Consider the following 20,849-nt stretch of genomic DNA (forward strand, 5'->3'; position numbering starts at 1 on the left):
AAATAGGAAATCTATTGCTTGACACGTTTCACTAGGGTTTTCTATTTTGCTATTATAAGCCTTTCTGTCTTGTCATTTTTGTATAGAGTGTTTTATTGAATAAAATGGCATGAAACTTTTACAGTAGTCCTTTGATAGCATTAGTAAGGCACTGTAAATTTTTGAGAATTTATGAAGTATATCTGTATATGTTTATTATTTAACCTAGATATCTAAATAAAATAATAAAGGCATTTAAATGAATAGTTTGGGCTTCACCATTATATTATCTTAAAGGTATTTGGTATGTTTAAACTGTTGGTAGACTTTATGTTGTCAAATTTTGAGTGATTACATGAAGTAGAAGTATCGTTGCTTTAAAATGCAAATTTAAAAGGATTCCGGACAGATTTTGTAGTTTGATAAGTTGCATGATAGGGATGATGGTTGCTGTAAAAATGGTTAATAACAAAGTTGTAGATGATTTGATAAGCTTTCTAGAAAGTCTAGGATCACTGCATTTGGATTAGTAGAACTCTAGTTATGAGTGAAACAAATAGCTATTGTTTTGTGATATAGTAGATGCATTGTGGAAGTAGTAATTAAATAATCGAGAAGAGATATGCACCTACTCAATAAACATGATGCACTTGTTAACATATATGCATTCGTAATACTTATGCCATATTCATGCATCTAGGATCGGAGGAAGAGATAACGTTGCTGGAATTCGAAGCAGAGGAGGGGACCAGCAGGAGAATCCGCAAGCCGCAGCTCCCGAAGGCGTGGAGCAGAATCCTGAAGAGCTTCCGGAGTGCCCTGACCACCGCCCTACTTCTTTTTTGAAAGGCAAGCCCTGGAGCATTCTAAGTCTCCCAGTATTTTACAAATGTTTACTTAAGTACTTATGATTGATGCATTAGGTTATAAGAGTTGAATGGAACCACTTGATGCATATAAATTCCTTGTCCAAATATTACACCTTTAACCGGTATAGGTCCAGGATCGAATATATGCTTAGCCATGCTTAGACCGGTAGAAGTTGGGTGATGTCCTATTACCTGCGAGATATAGGTGGATACTGGAGCATGGTTGGCTATATTTTGCTATCGTGGAACAGAACCATGGGGTAAAAGAAAATCAAGACCGGGCGGGATGTCGATAGAGAAGCAACAAGACATGGAGGTCTTGGGTGTGGATCTATCCTCGTCTATGTCGATTAAGGACCGTACCATTGTTGGCGCTTCTGACAAGATTGAATGCATGCCTCTCACTTAGCTGGCCGGATAACTCGTTCCGACCGCGAAGCCGAGTAATTCAACTCAGGCCGAGACCCGTTCTATTGTGTGCTCCTTCCAATGAACGATCAGACTGAGCCCAAGGGCAGGCTAGGCCTGAACATCCTGGCATCTGGTGTTCCAGATTGTGCAGCGCGGTACAGACCCACGAAATGTTTACCTGAGTTGTACCAAAGGTGACCTAAGGCTATCGTGGCTGGTAGACCTGGGTTTGTGTTAGATATAAATTCCTAGCTGGTTGAAATCGATTCGAATCGCCGTCTCTTCTAGATAGTGAGAAACTTGGCTAGTCCCAACATCGTAGTAACTGTGTTATGAAACATGATGGTTCGGATGAATATGGAATTACAATACCTGCTATGGTTACTATTGTATGCTTTTAAATTGGTATACCACATGTTTGGCACAAGATAGTTGCTAATCTAGAAATGGATAGTTATAATTAACTTGATAAAGGAATCATAATTATATAATGAGTCAATTGCCTTTTACGCAAAATGTTGTCGAGTTACGTCCACTTATATAGCCTTGCATAATCCTTGGAATCATTTTATTTCTAGTTCATGACGGGTAGGTCTAGCTGAGTACCTTCTCGTACTCAGGGTTTTATTTCCCATTGTTGCAGATGGCATTGTGTATCATGGTTATTGCAAGAGTTGCTTCTATCCCGCCGTGGATGAGGAGTAAGCCTTGGGCAGGCTTCTTTATTAATCCCTATCTTTGCTTTTGTGGACCGTGATCCTACTTGGCACTGTATCAAACTATGTTGGAAACTTTATTTTCGAACTTAATTGCTTCCGCTTTATTCTATCAAACTCGGTTTGTAATAACTTTTATTCGTACTCTGATGGAGAAATGTATCTGTGAACTTTATGTAATATGTGGCATGTATGTTGAATCATGTACGATCTTGGTTGTTGTAAATTGTTTATCGAGACCCGTCGTGGTACTCGATAGACTACCGGGTTTATATGGGTTCAAGTATGAATGTGCGACCATTTGTGGGCTGTCATTATACTTGTACTCTTATAAATTGGTCGGTTCTACGACAGACCGGACCCTGCCTGCGTCCGGTCATGGACCACCGGACGCGTCCGGTCTCGATTCCAGAGGAATTGGACCTCTCTGCAATCGACCGGACGCTAGGTGGTAGCGTCCGATCGCTACCACCGGAGCGTCCGGTCAGTGGATTTCATGCAACATCGGGACTCCTTCTCTGTTTCCTTATCTGTCGCGTTTGGGGGACCTATTTAATTCATCGACCATACCCCTTGCTAACCTATTCAGCCGAGCCCTAGCTAGTGCCGCCGTTCCCGCACCCAAGCCACCACGCCACAGTAGCTCGCCGAGCTGCCGCAGCCCCATGCCGAGCCCCTTGCACCACCGCATCCGCTAGCCTTGCTCGCCACCGTGCCACCGCAACCGAGGTCGCCACCAAGCCTCTCCACGCATCCAAGCCACCGCGCACCCTTCGAGCACTGCGCCGCCGTCGGCTTCCCAAGCTCCAAGCACCACGACGCCGTCGGCTCCCTAGGCACCGAGGGTCTCTCAAGGCTATTGATCCTAGCCCTAACCCTTGCCTCCTCCATCATTGGTAAGGCTAGATCATTGCTCCAAATTTGATTTGCCTGTGAATCTAGATCAATTGCATTGTACTGATTGTCAATCGCATTCAGGGTTTTCAATCTACCCTAGTCGGTTCCAAGGTTCCCCCGCGTGACATCTTTTCTTTTCCCGGATCGCTGTTCGTTAGGTAGTTTGCCCATCGTCTCAATTTCGCACCTACATTGCTTGCTTCCTAGGTCTTTCGCATATATTGTATTTATTTGTATATCCATCTATTCTATCATGCAGCAAGTCAGTGCCGTTGTGGTTCTTGTGGCAGTTGGCAGTCAACTCAGAGCCAAGTTCACGAGTAAGGATCGAGGCCAAGCCTCGGGAGTGTTAGTTTGATAGTTGATCTTCATCAGCGGCAGTTCATCCTCTTATCAGATCAGATGGCTCGCACCAAGAACGTTGGTGGTGGCCCAGGTGATGATGACAGGAGGCCCCTACCTCGCAAGCCTGTAGGACCAAAAGGCAAAGCAACAAAGCAAGTGACATCTAAGAAGCGCAAGTACCCTGACGTAGAGACAGCGAGAGCAGCTGTAGTCGCTGAGGCCGCAGAGCGTGCCAAGAGAGGAGGCGCTCGTAGTGGTGTTGTCATAGCAGATCCACAGCTCACACCAGCATAGAGGGCAGCAATTGAGGAGGCTAAGCGTCGTCATGGTGGTCCACCTAGGACTGTCATGATGGCAGGATGTCGACTAGCTATTGAGGAGGCTCGACCTCAGGGGGAGTCCTAGCAGGAGGCACAGCAGCAGCCCCCACCAGTAGAGCCTCAGCTAGCTCAGGAGACTCAGGAGGGTCAGCAGGCCGAGGAGACAGAGCCAGCACCCTAGCTACGCCGCTCAGGTTGGACCAGTGCTATAGTTCCACCAAGGCCAGCTACACAGCGCAGGGGTTCACGCCCACCGCCCAGACCACAGGGTCCGCCTCTAGTGGTATACCTTGACTTGAGGGCTGCCATAGCCAGATAGGTTCGCCAGTTGAGGTTTGTTGAGTTTGATGTGTGGTTTCCTCCAAGGAGGGATGAGAGAGCAGCAGAGGGGTTCTACACGCCGCTCTAGGAGGATTTCTATAATGCCTATCTCAACAGTGGGGTAGTGTTCAGATCACAGAGAGTTTGTAGTTTGGAGTCTATTGTGGCAGTAGCTGGAGAGCACATCCACCCCTACTTGTCATATTTACTGGGGCTTGTAGATCTGATTAGCCAAACAGGAGTATATGTACTATCTTGGGTCCGATAGTTTTATGCTTCACTCTATATTGATCCGCATCACAACTTCATTCACTTTGCATTCAACGGCAGAGATTATAGGGTGATGAGCTTCAAGGCCCAGGAGATACTGAGACTATAGGATTAGCCTGTCAAATTGCATGAGGTATGTTATTGATAGCAGGAGCCTCCTAGGCGTCCTCATGGAGGGTTGGTGCCCCCTACAGATCTGGTGCGACATTGCTTCAAGGAGCCCTTTGGTGAGGGGTCGAGCAGGAACCCCAGTGACCTAACTCCTATAGCTCGTGTGCTAGAGGCCATCATCAGGAGGACACTACTTCCCAGGTTGGGTTATAGAGAGGGTCTGACTCGCCTATAGCTCTGGCTCCTTAATGCCCTGATGCAGCAGACCATGTTCGACATTTGGGACCTTCTTCTATCAGAGATGGAGGATACTATTGCTGAGGGATTCAAGGGTCATCGACAGCTTCCTTATGCACATTGGGTCACATTCTTGATGCTACAGTGTGTGCACGTCAGGACCCCTGAGTTGGTTGTAGAGTACAAGGCTGCCACCACAGAGTTTCCTGCATATAACATGGCATAGAGGATCAGGCACAGCACTCTATAGGCACTAGCTCGTCCCAGTCATCGTCCAGATATTCTAGAGTCAGCAGCTCAGCAGGACGAGATCATTAGAGGCATTGCCGCCACTGTGGAGGAACAGCTTAAGGCACAGCAGGAGATGACCGAGTCCAGTGATAGTTCGGATGATGACTATCTGCTGATTCCTCAGATGCCTCCACGCAGACATGATGCAGAGGCCGACAGTTCTAGCTCAGCTCCACCAGCACCGCAAATGGACCCCGCATTGATTGCCATTCTTGAGTGGATGCAGCAGGATCAGGCACGACAGGCATAGGAGACCGCTGCCAACTTTGCACAGTTCCAAGCTCATCAGGACGAGTTCTAGAGGCAGCAGCAGCTTCTCCAGCAGCAGTAGCAGCAGATACTCATGCAGCAGTAGCTTATGGGCTTTATGCAGCATGTAGTGACAACACTTGGGGCCCCACTGCCACAGCCTTCGCCCCAGCTTGCTCAGCCTGCCACCACTTCGACGACTCTAGCTATACAGCCCAGTGGGCTTCAGAGTCAGGGATAGCCTCCAGCTCAGTTTGCTTCACCCACAGTTCAGGTGTCCCAGTGGTTGTCATCACTGGTGGTTGCCTCGCAGTTCACTCCATATCACACGGGCTTCTCACCAGAGCAGTCACCCTCTCTTTTTTGTGCATGACACTTCAGTCTCTAGGAGTCTTGGAGCATCCTTCAGTGAGTTGACCGGCATGCCTACACCGCCTCATATGCACACCGCCGATCCTTCTACAGCAGCTCCAGTCGTAGTGACTACTCAGAGGCTCCCCTCGTCTGTCGCCTCTTCAGATCCTACGATAGACGTACTAGCAGCTTCATAGGCAGCACCTGCCCCAGCTTAGACCCAGACCGCTTCAGCGACACTTCTTACTACAGAGGGTCAGTCTGTTTAGAGTTCAGGGTCAGATGATGATGGTGCCCAGTTTTAGCTTGCTCCACGTACTTCAACGCCTGACTCATCCGCTGTAGCCCCGCCAACCGACCCTTAGGTTTTGGTGTTTGACGCTAAAGGGGGAGAGGGTTCGAGTATGTAGACTTAGGGGGAGCGTGTTTTAGGGGGAGCTAGTTATCAAGTATTAGCTTATTATATATACATTTGGAGTTTTTATCTGTGTGATACACTATTATTATTATGCATTCATGTGTTACTTTCATGCATATTATTATATCTATGTGATAGTGATATCTACGTGATTGTAATATATGACATGTGTGCTCTCTACTTTACATTATTTATATGTCATATCACTTGTGTTATGCTCATTTGTCTTTGCTTCCAAGTTTATACTCTGATGCAAATGAGCTTTGTTACTCGTACTCATGCTTAATTCATATCCTTTGAGTACATTGTGTTGGCTTGGGTCATATAAGCTTGACTAACACTTTTGTTCTTATCGACAAAAGCTTATATGAACCAAGCCGTCAAAAACCTCACTCTTTCACATACTCGAGGTGGTATTGTCATCAATCACCAAAAAGGGGGAGATTGAAAGCATCTAGGCCCCTAGTTGGGTTTAGGTGATTAATGACAATACAAGATTACTATGACTAACGTGTGTTTTGCAGATGCAATTAAGTTAGGTCATAGTAATGGAGATCGATTGGGCAATCAATGTGGTCATGCCCCTTGATGGAAATCATTTCGGTTTTCAAAGGATGGACGACAAAGTTAAGGATGACTAGTTCTAAGTGTCGATTGGAGTTGGAGAGACACTTAGAGTAGTTTAGGACTTTGTTTTTCCTTTGGCCATACTATTAAGGGGGGTATGGACGGGTAGCTTGACCTAGTTGAGTCTAGTGAGTTAGGTGTGGTGCACACTTGTTAAAACTAGCTCTAGGTAGCTCCTATGAATGCCTAAGATCCTTTGGAGCAAACTTCATTAACATATGATTGAGAGTTGGAAGTGAATGGAGGGTCAAATGCTGACCGGACGCTAGCCGTAGGGTCCGGTCAGTTCATTTGATCAGTAGTCTGCGTTCGGTGCGACCAGACGCTGGAGAGGTCAAGTGACCGGACGCTGAAATACAGCATCCGGTCGACTCTAGTAAGGTTCTAGAGAAGGGAATCTACGACCGGACGCGTCCGGTCAGTACTGACCGGACCCTGAGGGTTCAGCGTCCGGTCAAGTCCAGTAAGGTTCCAGTAAGGGTTTTATTGGACCAGACGCGTCCGGTCAGTGCTGACCGGACCCTGTCAGCGTCCGGTCAACTCATTTTTACTAGTTCACGGGTTGAACTGACTGGAGCGTCCGGTCACCCCGCAGAAGCTCATAACGGTTCATTTTTCAGGCTGCCTTATAAATAGAAGCTCCACTCATGTGTGGAGTCACTTTACATTCATAGAATTGCCATGCTAGAGTAAGTTTGGAATATAGGTTGCAAGTCCTTTGTGCGTTAGTTTGATAGAAACACTTTTCTAGGCACAATGGGTTAATTGGGCTATCCGTAAGATTTGATTATTGCAAGAAAATTTAGAATTAGCCTAATTCACCCTCCTCTTGGGCATCTTGATCCTTTCATTCTCAATACAATCTACAACTTTGTAGTTGAAAAGTTTTTATTTAAAGTCATTTAGAGTTCCAAATATGTGTCATAAGTTCATATATTTTGAAATTTGAAAATTTAGAATTTGGAAATGACCTTGAATGTTCACATGCTTAGTACTAAAGTTGTAGTAGCTGATCTGATCTACATTTTTTTTCTATTGATAGGTTTTTTATTTGAAGTTATTTAGTGTCTTAGATATTTGTTTAAATTCATATTTTTGATATCTAAATTTTTGAATTTTCAAACAATCTCAGATGCAGACACACTCTATACTAAAGTTTTAGTGTTTGACAAGATTTAGAACTCTGTAGTTAAAACTTTTTCAAGTGATTCAATGGTGTGGTGGTAAGGTGGTGTAAGTGTTGAGTTTTAGGTCATTAGTTAGAGTCTTAGGAAGGACATAATTTTTTGGTTTTGTGTTTTCTGGGAAAGGTCTCCAACAAGGACTAGTGTGAAAAAGCATGAGCTTCCTGATACATCAGGAAGAACATCGTTAAGCAGGAGTTTTCTCTAACTCGGTTATGTTTATGCATTTACTTACTCATTTCTTGGTGTGTGCTTTACCTTCCTAGTTTAACTTTCTAGGGTAGTCTTTTTGATTGGAATCTAAGGCACAAAAACTCTTTCGATGTTAGAGATTGCCACACTTATTAGTAAAACCGAGTGCAAATATAGGTTTTTGCAATAATATACTTTTGGGATGGCGGATGTTAAAATGTACTCCCTCCATCCCTAATTATAAGTCGTTTTGACTTTTTTTGGTATATCCATTTTTCTATGTATCTAGATATAATATATGTCTAGATATATAACAAATTCTAGGTGCCAAAAAAAGTCAAAGTGACTTATAATTTGGAATAGAGAGAGAGAGTATTTCTTCCTTTTCATTAGAATTACGTCCCATTTTGATCTATATGTGTTCTAAAAGTTATCAAAAAAAAAAGAATGTGGGTACAATAACACATTTTAATAACACATACAAACTTAATGTGCGACCATAGATCAATCAAATGTTATACATTCGAAGACTGTGCCAAGTTTGAACGAATATTTCAAATGTCTGTATACATTATTATATATTCATAGTTAGCTAATGTTTTTTATTTATAATAATACGCAAGTGTTCTCGGAAAATTATGAAAATTGGTTGGGGACCAAACCACATGCTTATAACATCTTATTAAAACATTATTTTTTTAAATTTTAAATGTATTTCTACTCTTTTATTGGAATATATGTGCTCTGAAATATATTGGAAAATGACTATTAAACAGTGACGGGCTGAAAGCCTGAAACAACCCAACCTCAGCCCAGTTTGCCAAAATTGATTGTTTAGCCCATTGAGGCCCAACTTCATCCACACCTCGCTATCATCATCCATCCGATCTACCCAACGGCCAAGATCAAATCCCTAGTGTATTTCCATACCCCTCTTCTTCTTCCTCTTCCTCTTCACCTATCTCTCTGCTCCTCAGATGCGCGAGGACCTGCTGGCTGCTGCCGCACCCGGGCGAGCCCAAGCAATCCAACTGCGCGAGCTCGTATTGGCGAGGAGCCCGGCTTGCGGGCTAGAGGGTCCTCTCCCTGGGCGGTTGCAGTGCATGTGATCCTTCCCTGGCCAGCGGCGTCGCTCGTGGCCAATGCGGCACGCGTCCGGGCTCTTGCCGGTCGCGGCACCTGGCCGTCCTCGCTTGCCGGCGACGACGATTAGGTGAGCGGCTTTCCATTGACTAGGACTTTGGTGGCGCCCTACCGCATGCATCGGCGACTGCGTCAGACCCCAGGCGGCGGCCAGCAAATCCCCTCCGCAAGCGTCGCCCGAACGCGCCCCTCCTCCAGGCCGCGGTTAAATCCAGTACCCATCCAGAGTATCCAGAGCTCGAAGGTGCGACTGGCTTCCTCTCTGTCTCTCAGATTCATATGTGTGCAATGATTTCCTTAATAATAGGCCTCGGCTATCTTGTCTTCTCTGTGTGACGAAGTACGAAGGTTAGTCTTAGATAAAATTGAAGTTTAGAATTGTGTTTCCTGCAGCATGTACATACAACAATATGAATTGCATAGTTGATTGGTCGGAATAATGAATAATGAGATGTGCCAAGTTGACTTATGAGAATAACTTTTGAGGCATATTTTAGTCTGACCTGCCAATCTTTTAGAATCTAGATCACAGCGCGTTTCCTAGTGCTTGTTTTGCTCTGAGTTTGTTTCTCTGCTGCCAAAGCTAATCTAATTGTTTCTTTTCACTATTTCTCCCAGGTGCTATGCACGCCTGCACCACAGGTGCCACAAGAAGTATGGCCATAGAAACCAGGTGAGCATTGCTGTTGTAGTGCCAAATTCTTGTTTACTGTGGCTTACAGTAGTATTTGAGCATATGATTTAGATTTGGAAAAAGTCTACTTAACCCCCAACCTATCAACCATGGTCTACTTCACCCCCAAAGCTTTAAAACCGTCTATTTTACCCCCTGAATTTTTCAAAACCGTCTATTTTACTCCCCCGGGCGGTTTTTGACGTGGTTTTGCTACAGTAACGGTGGTTGTTTGCTACAGTAACGTTGGTTTCACTTTTTCTTTTTTTATTTATTTTTGCTGAATCTTTAAAAAATCATAGTAAATCACAGAAAAATCATAAAATGGAAAAATATAATTTTGTTGGACTCCACATGAGTAGATTTACACAATGAACATATAATATGATATGCTTTAGTACAAAATTTTTGCTGTAGTTTTAGATTAATTGGAAAATCCAATTTTGTCTGTAATTAATTGGAACAATTCATAGCTGCAGCTTCTGTGGTCCAATTATGGTGAAATTTTTATGGTAGGCTAATTATTGTATGCTTGAACTATAGTAAAAATTTCGTACTCATTGGACCATGTATAACTTAGTTATAGATAAATTTCAATTAATTACAGACAAAATTAGATTTTCTAATTAATCTAAAGGTACAACAAAACCTTTGTACTAAAGCATACCACATTATATGTTAACTATGTAGATCTACTCATGTGGAGTCCAACAAAATTGGATTTTCCATTTTATGATTTTTCTATGATTTATTATAATTTTTCAAAGATTCAGTGAAAATAAATAAAAAAAGAAAAAGGTGAAACCGTTACTGTAGCAAACCACCGTTACTGTAGCAAACCACCGTCGAAAACCGCTCGGGGGGTAAAATAGACGTTTTGAAAAGTTCATGGGGTAAAATAGACGGTTTTATAGTTTGGGGGGGTGAAGTAGACCATGGTTGATAGGTGGGGGGTTAAGTAGACTTTTTCCATTTAGATTTGTAATCAACTTGATGCCAATCATCTCTAGACATGGAGATTAAAAATTAACTTTGGCACCAATCAAAATTCATGACATGTAGATTAGTAATCAAATTTAGCATCCTGAAGGAGGGTCGGACGTCCTTAGAGGCAGTGGCGGGGAGGGGTTGGAGGGGGCTCAGCCTCCCCTAACTTTGATATTTTTCTATTATACCCTTTAATGAACTTACTAATCTACCATATAATTAAAGCTTGAATGGCCCCCCCTATTGACATTTGCCAACCTAGACCTGAGTCCTGACCTCAACACTGCCTGGAGGTGGTTACTTGTCGTTCGGAGGAGTCTTGAGAGCCCCTAGTGAGCTCAGTCGAAGAGCTAGCCTAAAGGAGGTCTCACTGGGCGTACTGCGCATTTGACGGAGGGGTCGCCTGTAGACGCCCAAGCTGGGCCTAGGTAAACTGTGGAGCCCGAGTGGAAGGTCAGTGACGAGGAGGAGGTCAAGTGGGACAAGTCCCACGAAACCGTCCGGGCTACTTCTCACGAACTGGTACTTCTCAGGGAGCACCACACACTTGGCATGGACTGTGGAGAAAAGATGGAGAGGGCCTTGGCCATGCTACCAAGTATATCAATTCTGTTCCATTACCAACCGGAATGGTCGAAACCTCTCATACCAGCGACCAAAATGGCACAAAACATCTTGAATCCTGTACCGGCTTCTCTATCTCAGCCAGTTCCAGCAGTTCCGGGCAATCTCAGCCATCCCGGGTGGAACTTTCAGTACCATTAATCCCTGTACCGGCCATGGCGGATGCTGTATCCCAAATCTAATTGCATCTCCATTCCAAATCTAAAAATCCAGAAATCAAAGTGGAAGCAATCTTATTTTAAGTAGGAATAAAGGCATCAAGAAACACTATCTCTTTCTCAACAAAGATTGAGTGGGGAATTTTCAGATCTGAGAAAATAAGAGGAAACTCATGGGAGGCAACATATGGACTGCAGGCCAGCAACAGCTCCAGCCTCCAAGCTCTGACCAACGGCAGCAGATCCTGAGCTCTCACGGTGCAACAAGGGTATGCTGAAGACGGCATGAGAGCCGCATCGAGTACAAAAAGTAGAGGTTTCTAGAGGCGCATGGAAAAACCTATTTCTAGAGGAGGTTGGAAACACTAGCTGTCTCTAGATATGGGATCTCTAGATGCGGATGGCAATGTGACTCATCTCTAAAAATAGGTGCAGCAAAAAAAAAAAAAAAATTATAACTTTTCCAAATCAAGTCAGATAAAAACAAACTTTTGAGGCCTACAACTTTGTAGTTGATGACTTTTCCAATTTAAATCTTTTAGGGTCCTATAATATTATGATTTAAGTTCTCAGATTTTGAAATTCATTTTTTAGTATTTTTTTTTCAAACTATCTCGGATGGAGAGATTCCCTACACCAAACTTGTAGTGCTCAGCAAAATTTTGAAGTTTGCTGTTCAAACTTTTTTTCATTTGAAATTGTTTAGGGGTTGACATATTTAATGCAAACTCGTGAAAGTTAATAAAAAGAAAGCATCCTACACTTAGTTATAAGTAACTCTGTGACATAGTGGTAGAGGAGGCTCGTGCACAGCTTAAGGTCTCGAGTTTGATCCCCATGAACTGCATGTGCAGTCTTCTCTTGGGATTAAAAAAAAATCTGCTAATTGTTTGGTTGATTTACAATTTTTGGTAAGCGATTTCTAAAAAAGGGCTACCGTACTGGCTGCCACCAGAAATTGATTTCTAATGACGTGATAGTTACCAACTACCTCTAGAAATCGATTTCTAGTGACGGTAGATATCGATTCTAAGGTCAGTTGATTTCTTGAGACGCACAGACAAATATGGTTGACACATCCGCCTCTTGAAACTGATTAACTAAAGGGAAAATTGGTTCTATAACACTAAAAGATCACGAAAATCGGAAAATACCACCAAAAAAACTCCGTTACGTAAAATACCATCAAAGAAAGAACTGTTACCTAAAAATAGCATTCCGTCATGTACTGAGGTAACAACATCAGCACAGTGGATCTCCGTCCATCTAATAAAGGCAAAAAAAAAAATCCATTCCAACCTCCGCTCATCTAAAGGCAAAAAAAAAAAAAAAAAAATTAGGATCCATGTGAGGCGACCGTTACCAGCAGATCGTGTGAACTCGGGGCATTTGATGCACATCTGACTCAGCTTGTCCGCCACCATAGTCGTTTGACTGTAATTAGGATCAGTAATATTACTGGCGATTTGGACCGCTTCGACATGGGCAGTGTTCTCCATTACCTCCTCATATCCGTCGATTCCGTCCCTGACAACAAACACTTGACCTTCTAATAGCTTCTCCGCCCTGTCCAATGGATGCACCCACCTGACACAAACTTGGAAGCACTTGGAGAAATTGCCATGGTCGTCCTCATGAACATTATCCACATAGACGATGAAGTTCTTCACTGTGCCCGCACTGAGGGTACCAACCAAGATGGAAGATGATTTTTTGTTACCGCAGATGGAATACCTGAATGGGCCAGACTCAATGGTAGACAATGCTACATCGGAGGACGGGCTGCACATTATTTCAACCTTTGTATTGACGGCGATGGTGGAGGTCATTCTGTTGATGCAGGATGTAAAGGCTTCTGTGATCTCATTGCGATCATCGTTTATGATATTGTAGATGCCATTGAAGCTGCTAGCGATGTGGTACATTGCCCTGGTGTTGTGCATGCCATAGAAGCCGAAGGCATGTACGTACTTGGAGCTCAGATTTTCCATGCATATGGAGTTATCATCACTGTCAGAAACCCTGCCGGTCTTTCTCCTCTCCTTGCCTGTCATCCAATATCTACTCCGATGCATGAACAAACACAAATGAGTTAATGGTTTCAGGATGAAACAAAAACCATGAAGAGACATATGCATCGGTTTGCATCACATGGCAAGCCACTATTTGGTAACCAGATTTAGGTTATGTGGGCAGGATCACTGAGCATCTCAAAGAGTTTGGTTTGGACCCCCCCCCCCCCCCCCCACCCCACACACACAAAAAAAGTGTTTTAGGAACCTTTCAAACACTATTGGGGGTATAGAGGAAGGCAACGTATCTGGTGCGAACCAACCAACCTGTGCAAACTTGGAAACTACCGATCAGAACCACTAGATGTTGATCCAATGAATAGGGTGAGAGGTGGGATTTTTTTGCTCTTAAGCCCCCCACCCGCCGGCCTTTTTTTTGCGCTTAAGCCCCCTCACCCCATCCATTGGATCAGCATCCAGTGGTCCTGATTGGTAGTTTTCAAGTTTGCACAGGTTGATTGGTTTGCACCTGATATGTTGCCATAGAGGAAAGGCCCTCCAACAGTTTTATATTCTTATTTGTAAAAGAAAATAAAATCCGGATCTATGTTGCCGGTCTGCTTCATCCATAGTTGTAGCCGGCCTGCAGCCAGCCTGTTGTCTTCCGCAACCGGCCGTAGCCTGGTGACGGCAAGGGCAGCCAAGTTTGGAACCAAAAGAGCGATTGGATGGCAAGAACGCACGGAAAGATGAGGAATTAATCAAGAGATTTAGAAAGCATTGGAAAGACTGGCGGTGCAGATTGGGAGTTGTTAGAGGGCTGGTTTTTGTTTTTGTTCAATTTAGGGAGTATTTTTAAAAGAGCCCCTGAGATGCTTAGGGCATTGTATACCTAGTTTTAATGGCGTGGTGCTAGGCGAAAAATCAAATTTCAGGAAGGTATCAATTAATTGATTCTCTTACTTTTAAACTATACCATTATATAGTACTGCTATCTCCTGGTGTTTCATGTCCAAAATCATTGTACAATAAAAGTTATCTTCCAGCATACCTTCTTGGCATCCATCAATGCCTTCTGCAGCGTCTTGGTGCTGCCACCAACATCAGGCGAATGCGCAGTCATGGAGGCTATGCCTTGGCTTCTGGCCGACATTGCGATGGTGGTGGATGAGCTGGGAGCAGAGTGGAGGCAATCCCTTATGAGCCTCATGGTCTTTTTTGGCTGTTTCCTCCAGTGCAATGCGTTGAAATAAAAGAAAGTTGAGTCTGATTCTAAAACATGGCATAGCATGGATATAGAGCACCTAATCCTTCATTTATGGAAAATTTCCAGTGAAAACATATATACTATGCTAAGTGAAATTGTAATAGAATTCTGGCCTTCCATCATGTAATACCTGCACAGTGGCTTTGTTCTAAGTCAAGGGCATCGACAGCTGCTGCACCTTGTTGGAGGTCTCGCTCTCGAAGAGGTCAGTTGCAGGCTCAGCGAGAGAGGATTTGACGGGTATGATGGCAAGGCGGTCATTGATGTTAAGCTTATTCTTGACGAGCGCCATGGCCTTGGCAATCAGGTCCAGCCTTTTGTTTGTGTTCTCCATCACCTTTTTCACATCTTTCTCCAGTTCTGTTGCCTGGACGTGTAGTTTGTCCTCTTCCTTGGCCACAGTGTTCATCTCCTGCCTTTTCTGAGTAATTTCGGACTTCATCTTGCGTCTTTTCTGTTTCTTTTGGTCCTCTATCTCTTGCGTTTTACTTTTCTGAGTAATTTGGTCCTTCAGCTCTTTACTTTTCTGAGTAATTTGGTCTTTCATATCCTGCCATTTCTGAGTAATTTGGTCTTTCATCTTGAGCATTATCAGAGTAATTTCGTCCTTCTTCTTTTGCCTATCAAGCTTTTTCTCAGACTCGTCAACCATCTTCTTGGCCATGTTGTGCTGCTCTTTCTTCTTATTGGCTTCTTTGAGCAGCTGCAGCCTTTCTTGAGTCTTCTTCTTCTTCTCCTGGAGCCCATAGTTGGCATCAATCACTACAATCAGGTCAATGGATGCGCGCTCCACCATTGCCAACCCTGCCTCTGGTGCCATGACGCGCACCATAACCGGGACCGGGAGGCCTTTCTGGGTTGTCCCTTGGACAAGATCTAGTTTTGCCAAGATCCTCAGTTGCAGGAGAGGGTTGTTGGCGGATTGCTTGTTCTCCATGAGTGGCTGTGGCAGAGGCAGCTGACACTGCTGGTGTGAGTGCCACGAGAGCATGTACTCCAGCCAGCAGTAGTTGTTATACAGCCTGACCTCCATCTCTCGCATCTGTGCAGCAAGCCCAGATATGAGGCTTGCCGCTCCGGCCTCCTTGCCGCAGTCAGAACTCTCAAGCATTCTCCACTGCTGACGCAGATTATCTGCCGCCATGTGGAGCTGCTCCAAATCATTCTTATCATCCATGGTGACGATGCTGGCGACGATCTTGACAGCCTTCATCCTCACGATCTCCGCCGCCACCTCCTTCGATCCGTCGCTGCCCTCTTCGACCAGTTGCACGTTGAGCTTGTCGTCCACCGCTTTGTTGCCATCCCCGTGCTTCACATGAACTTTGAACAGCTGCGGCAGGTCTTTGGGTCGCTGGAGGTCACCAAGGTAGACGAGGATGTTGGTCGTCGTCACGCTGGCCAGGTTGGCGCTGGGCCAGATGATCCCGGCCTTCTTGTCGTATGAGATGTAGTAGCTCACGCCAGGTGTACCTGATCCGGCCGCTAGTGATTTCTGCTCGCACATTAGCTTCACCTCAATCGGCATGGCAGCAACGGCAGCGCCGGAGGTGATCCTGCTTATGGCGGCGAAGAAGGCCTGCCTGATCCGGCCGAGGCTGTCGTCCAAGACAGCGTAAGTGCAATTGCGGCAGCTGGAGATGCCGTGCAGGGTCCTCGCGTTGTGCGCGTCACGGAAGCCGAAGGCATGGATGGAGCGGAACCTCCAGGCGATCAGTGGGCTGGTGTCATCTTTGCTGTTGGAAATGACGATGATGTCACCGGCTCGCGTCTTCTTGTTCCCGGCCATGTAAGATCTACATACACACACATGTACATTGTACAAGTCAAGCACGCACACTTATCAAAAAAAAAAAGTACGCACAGACATAGCCGCGGATGTAGACACATGTAGAGATGTCCTGGTTCGTAAGCATCGTACGTGACAACGTACACAAAATCTTCTGAAATTTTTATCATAGCCTCCACATACGATATCATGACATTTCAAGCTTCATGATTTTCGGTCGTTTGCTTTTTATAGAATTTAAAAACACTTCGTACGCAAGTTCGTAGTCATGTTTCGTGAATAAGATGTCCGAAATTTCGGTTCCGTTCCTGGATACGACCTCACACTACGCTCACTAACATGACTATCAATTTTTGAATCATTAAATTATATTATTCGTACCACGTGCAGTTCAAATTTATATTTTTTTGAAAAAATTCAAGTAAATAAAATAAAGTAACTAAATATATCAAAAAGTCAAAAAAAATCCTCAAATTCTAACGAGGAGTTCCCGCTACTTTAGAAGGCTGCACAAAAAATTTGGAGGCCAAAAACAAAAAAAAACTTTGCCCGGCACTCGGCAAAAGGGGTCTTTGCCGAGTGCCTTCACAGGGGTACTCGGCAAAGACATTTAAAAAAAATACTGAATCTTTGCCGAGTGCCGTGTCAGGAGCACTCGGCAAAGAATTTTCCAAAAAAAAATATTTGCCGAGTGTCAGATCTTGGACACTCGGCAAAGATTTTTTTTTAAAAAAACCTTCTTTGCCGAGTGCTAGGCCAGGTGACACTTGGCAAAGAGGCAGTTAAAAAAATTTAAAAACCCTTTGCCGAGTGCCAGATCGGGGGCACTCGGCAAAGGGGGGATTTAATCCCGTTGGCGGGGCCGGCCCACACACCCCGTACCCACGCACGCGCCATCGATCGCGCTCGCGCCCGCACCGCCCGTGCCGCCACCGCCCGGTCGCCCGCGCCGCCATCGCCCGCCACCACCCGTGCCCGCGCCGCCCATGCCGCCACTGCCTGCACCTGCGCCGCCACCGCCCGCGCCGCTCGTGCCGCCCGCCACTGCCCATGCGCCCACGCCACCGTGACGCCAGGCCGCCCGCGCCACCGCGACGCCAGACCGCCCGCGCCGCCCGGTCGCCCGTGCGACCGCTAGCCACCGAGCCGCCGCCGCTGCCGCGCCCGACCCCGTTCCTGACTCCGACGACCCCGACCCCGACCCCGACGTCGCCCGCCCCTACCCCCGGTGCTCGTCAGGTATGCCCTCTCTCTTGTTGTCGTGGTAGTGATAGTTGTAGTAGTATTAGTTGTAGTAGTACTGCTAGTGGTAGTAGTAGTATTAGAAGTAGTGATAGTAGTAGTGGTAGTAGTAGTAGTAGCAATAGTGGAAGTAGTAGTAGAAGTAGTGGTACTACTTGGATATATTCTTCTGAATGGATTGATATCCAAACTACATGGCTTCTCTTGAGACATGTGCTTGCCGGCCATTGTGCCGTTGTTTTTTGCAGGTTTTGAAAACCTCACTATGCAGGGGAGGTTCTGCCGATTTTTTTTAAAAATGATAGTTTTTTGTTCTATTTTTGTAGAGAAGAGCCCGTCGGAGCCGAGTCGGAGTTCCCGTCGCCGTGCTGGTCTGCCTGCACCGCGTCGCCTCGCCACTGCACCAACCCGCCACGGCCCCGCTAGCCTGACTCCGTCGCCACCCTAGGTATAACCCCTCTTTCCGTATCATGGTCGTAGATCGCGTAACCTAGTTAGGCGTCTCCCATTTGAAAGAGATATGGTTCGAGGTATGCAGATCTTTGCATATCTATGACCGTATCTATTTCGGATTGTCCACGTTTTTTGGACAGCCCGTGGATGCGTACATGGGTTAGTTTCCATAGTCTGCTCTGGTTCGAGACAGAGTTTCGGCATCACCTCCTTGTTGTTCTCCGGATACGCATTCTTCTTTGGCAGGACGTTGTCGATGTTTGACCACCGATAGCCTGCCACGGGGGTACCCGAGGCAGTATGTTCGGACTTCAGCGTATGCAGAACTCGACGGTTGACGCAAGAGACAATCGATTTATCTTGGTTTGGACCCTCGATCTTTGATCGAGTAATAGCCCTACGTCCAGTCGGCGTTAGCCTTTGCGTTGGATTGATTGTCAAGTGTTGTGTTGTGTACAATTGTTCTATCGAACTCTCCATCTAAGGAGCCCTACCCTCCTTTATATAGTCAGGAGGCCAGAGTAATACTGCTACTAAGATTACAGGGGAAAGAATCCTAATTAGACCAGGTCTTCTCCCTTCCTTGCGGGGGTATCCCATGGGTCCTGCACCGACAAGCCCTCGAGCACTTCATGGTTGAGTTCTGGAAGCCTCGTCTTGTTCCTTCAAGCCTCGTTGAGTAGGAACAAGCGTCGTCCGAGTGCTTTCTTGAGCAAAATCATGCAGCGCTTCGTGAGATCTTTGCGTGATTGCGTATCTTTTTGAAGAAAAAAGTACTCCTGTTTGGATGTAGCCCCTGAGCCTCTGGCTATTTGGTACAAGGAGCTTGAGGGTCTTTTCTTGAAACCGTCCCGATTCTTTGTTGAAAGGCTCCCGAGCATATACCCGGGTTCTTTGAAAAGAACTTGGATATAGCTCGGTCCAACTTCTTTTTGTCAGGAGTCCTTGAAGTAGCTTTGTCTTGAAAAAGTCTTCTTGGTGACGTGCGCTTTTTCGAAGGAAAAAATGCACTCACTGAGTGTAGCCCCCGAGCCTCTTGCTATTTGGAACAAGGAGCTAGAGGGTCTTGAATCTTATGTTGTTTGAAAATTGCTGTCTTGAAGAAGTCTTCTGAGTGACGTGCGCTTTTTTTGGAAAAAAGTGCACTCACTGAGTATAGCCCCCGAGCCTCTTGCTATTTGGAACAAAAAGTTGGAGGGTCTTGAATCTGAGTTGTTCGCTAGAACTGTATACCTCTCCTTTTGCAGCCCCCGAGCATATATCCGGGTTGTTTTGTTCAGGAGGAATTCGGAAGCAGAGTTTTGGCGTATCCTTTGGTAGTCTGCTGTTGTCAGATGTAGTTGTATAGTGGTGGTTGAGTGTAAATGCCTCTCGTTCACGGGTTGTACTATGTCGGTATATTCTTCCGAATATGCCCGTCTTCGAGTACTGTTCCTTCTCGTCTGAGTCTTCCATTATTGAGTCCTGTCTTTTCACTGTGTCCTTTGGTAGGTTTATTTTGTTGGTACTCCTAGTCCATGTGCACCGCTCCTTTGATCTATAAATACCCTCCCGAAGTGCTTGTTTTCATCCATTGAACATTCTGTTGAAACCTTTGTGATCATTAACATGGTAGTTTGTGAAGTAGAGCAGCCCCCGGGCGTGTTTTGTAGTTCCTGTGTGTCTTGTCGTAGCTGGAGGAAGTCTTGTGATAGGGATTAGAGGTAGGCTAATCCCGCAGCAGCAATGTACCAGGATGTACGTGGCGGTAGTTGGAGGAAGTCTTGTGATGTGGACTTCGTTCCTTCATCTGGCAGTTCTGGGTTGATTCTCGTCGTCTGTCTTGAGATTGTCCGGTGCAGATCAATACTATATCCAGCATCACATCGGTCTTGGTTGGACAGATGCCTGCCTGCCTTCTCTGCTCTATGTTGTCCTGTCGTGCTGCTGATTTTCGCCTTGGATGCACTGCATCCGTCCTTTGAAGAAAACAGTGTAGCCGACGGTGGTTTGTCCTTCCGAGTAGCAATTTGGGACACGTAGTCGTTCTAGAGCCTAGTCGTGTCTGTGCTCCGCTTTGCTACTTTGCTTTTCATGGTACTGAGTTCGTTGGGTCTTGTAAGATTTATAATCTTCTATTTTTGAAGTCGCTTGTAATGGAAAGAATCTTGTCTTCTGAGCCGTCATTTATTTTTCTGCTGTAGTTCCGATTGTTCATGAGATTCCCGAGTTCTTTCCGTAAGAACCGAGTTCTTATGTTCCTTGTGAAGTTGTTCTCCTTTTCTTCTTGGTTGTCGGGTTGTTTTCGTAGTTATCTGATAGCTCCGCAGTAGTGCTGGATGGATAAGTCTGAAATCTATCCGTTGAATTGACCGTTGTGTGGATTTGTGCCCTCCGTCATTTTAGCTGTGTTGGTAAATGGACCGTTGCGTTTTCACATGGTGCTTTAACAGGCCTGGTGGGCCGTTTTTATCGCTGTAAAAATCTATTTAAAGACCCTTTATCTTTTTCTTTACTGTCCTTCTCTTGCCTTCAAACCCTAGCTCTTAGTCATCCGCTGTTGCCATTGCCGCCGCTGTCTTAGCATCGCCGTCTAAGCTTTCTCTTCCCCTAGTTGCTTTCTTACCTCCGTTAGTACATGGGTAAGAAAAAAACCGCAAGCAAGTCTCAGTCTTCCTTCGTGGACGAGGAGTCATCACTCTTCGTGATTGAGAATCGGGAGTTTGTGGCC

General features: G+C 45.4%; 1 non-coding gene and 1 pseudogene across 1 annotated transcript; one reads left to right on the forward strand and one right to left on the reverse strand.

Annotated features, from left to right (window-relative positions):
* The first annotated feature begins 9,359 nt into the window (after positions 1–9,359).
* Positions 9,360–9,446, forward strand: LOC136495069 (small nucleolar RNA Z266). Its single transcript, XR_010768857.1, has one exon. It is a non-coding gene; the product is annotated as a small nucleolar RNA Z266 (small nucleolar RNA).
* A 110-nt stretch (positions 9,447–9,556) lies between these two features.
* Positions 9,557–17,677, reverse strand: LOC136491585 (uncharacterized; annotated as a pseudogene).
* Between the last annotated feature and the right edge of the window lie 3,172 nt (positions 17,678–20,849).

Source organism: Miscanthus floridulus, chromosome 11, assembly GCF_019320115.1.
Source record: "Miscanthus floridulus cultivar M001 chromosome 11, ASM1932011v1, whole genome shotgun sequence".
Classification (NCBI taxonomy): Eukaryota; Viridiplantae; Streptophyta; class Magnoliopsida; order Poales; family Poaceae; genus Miscanthus; species Miscanthus floridulus.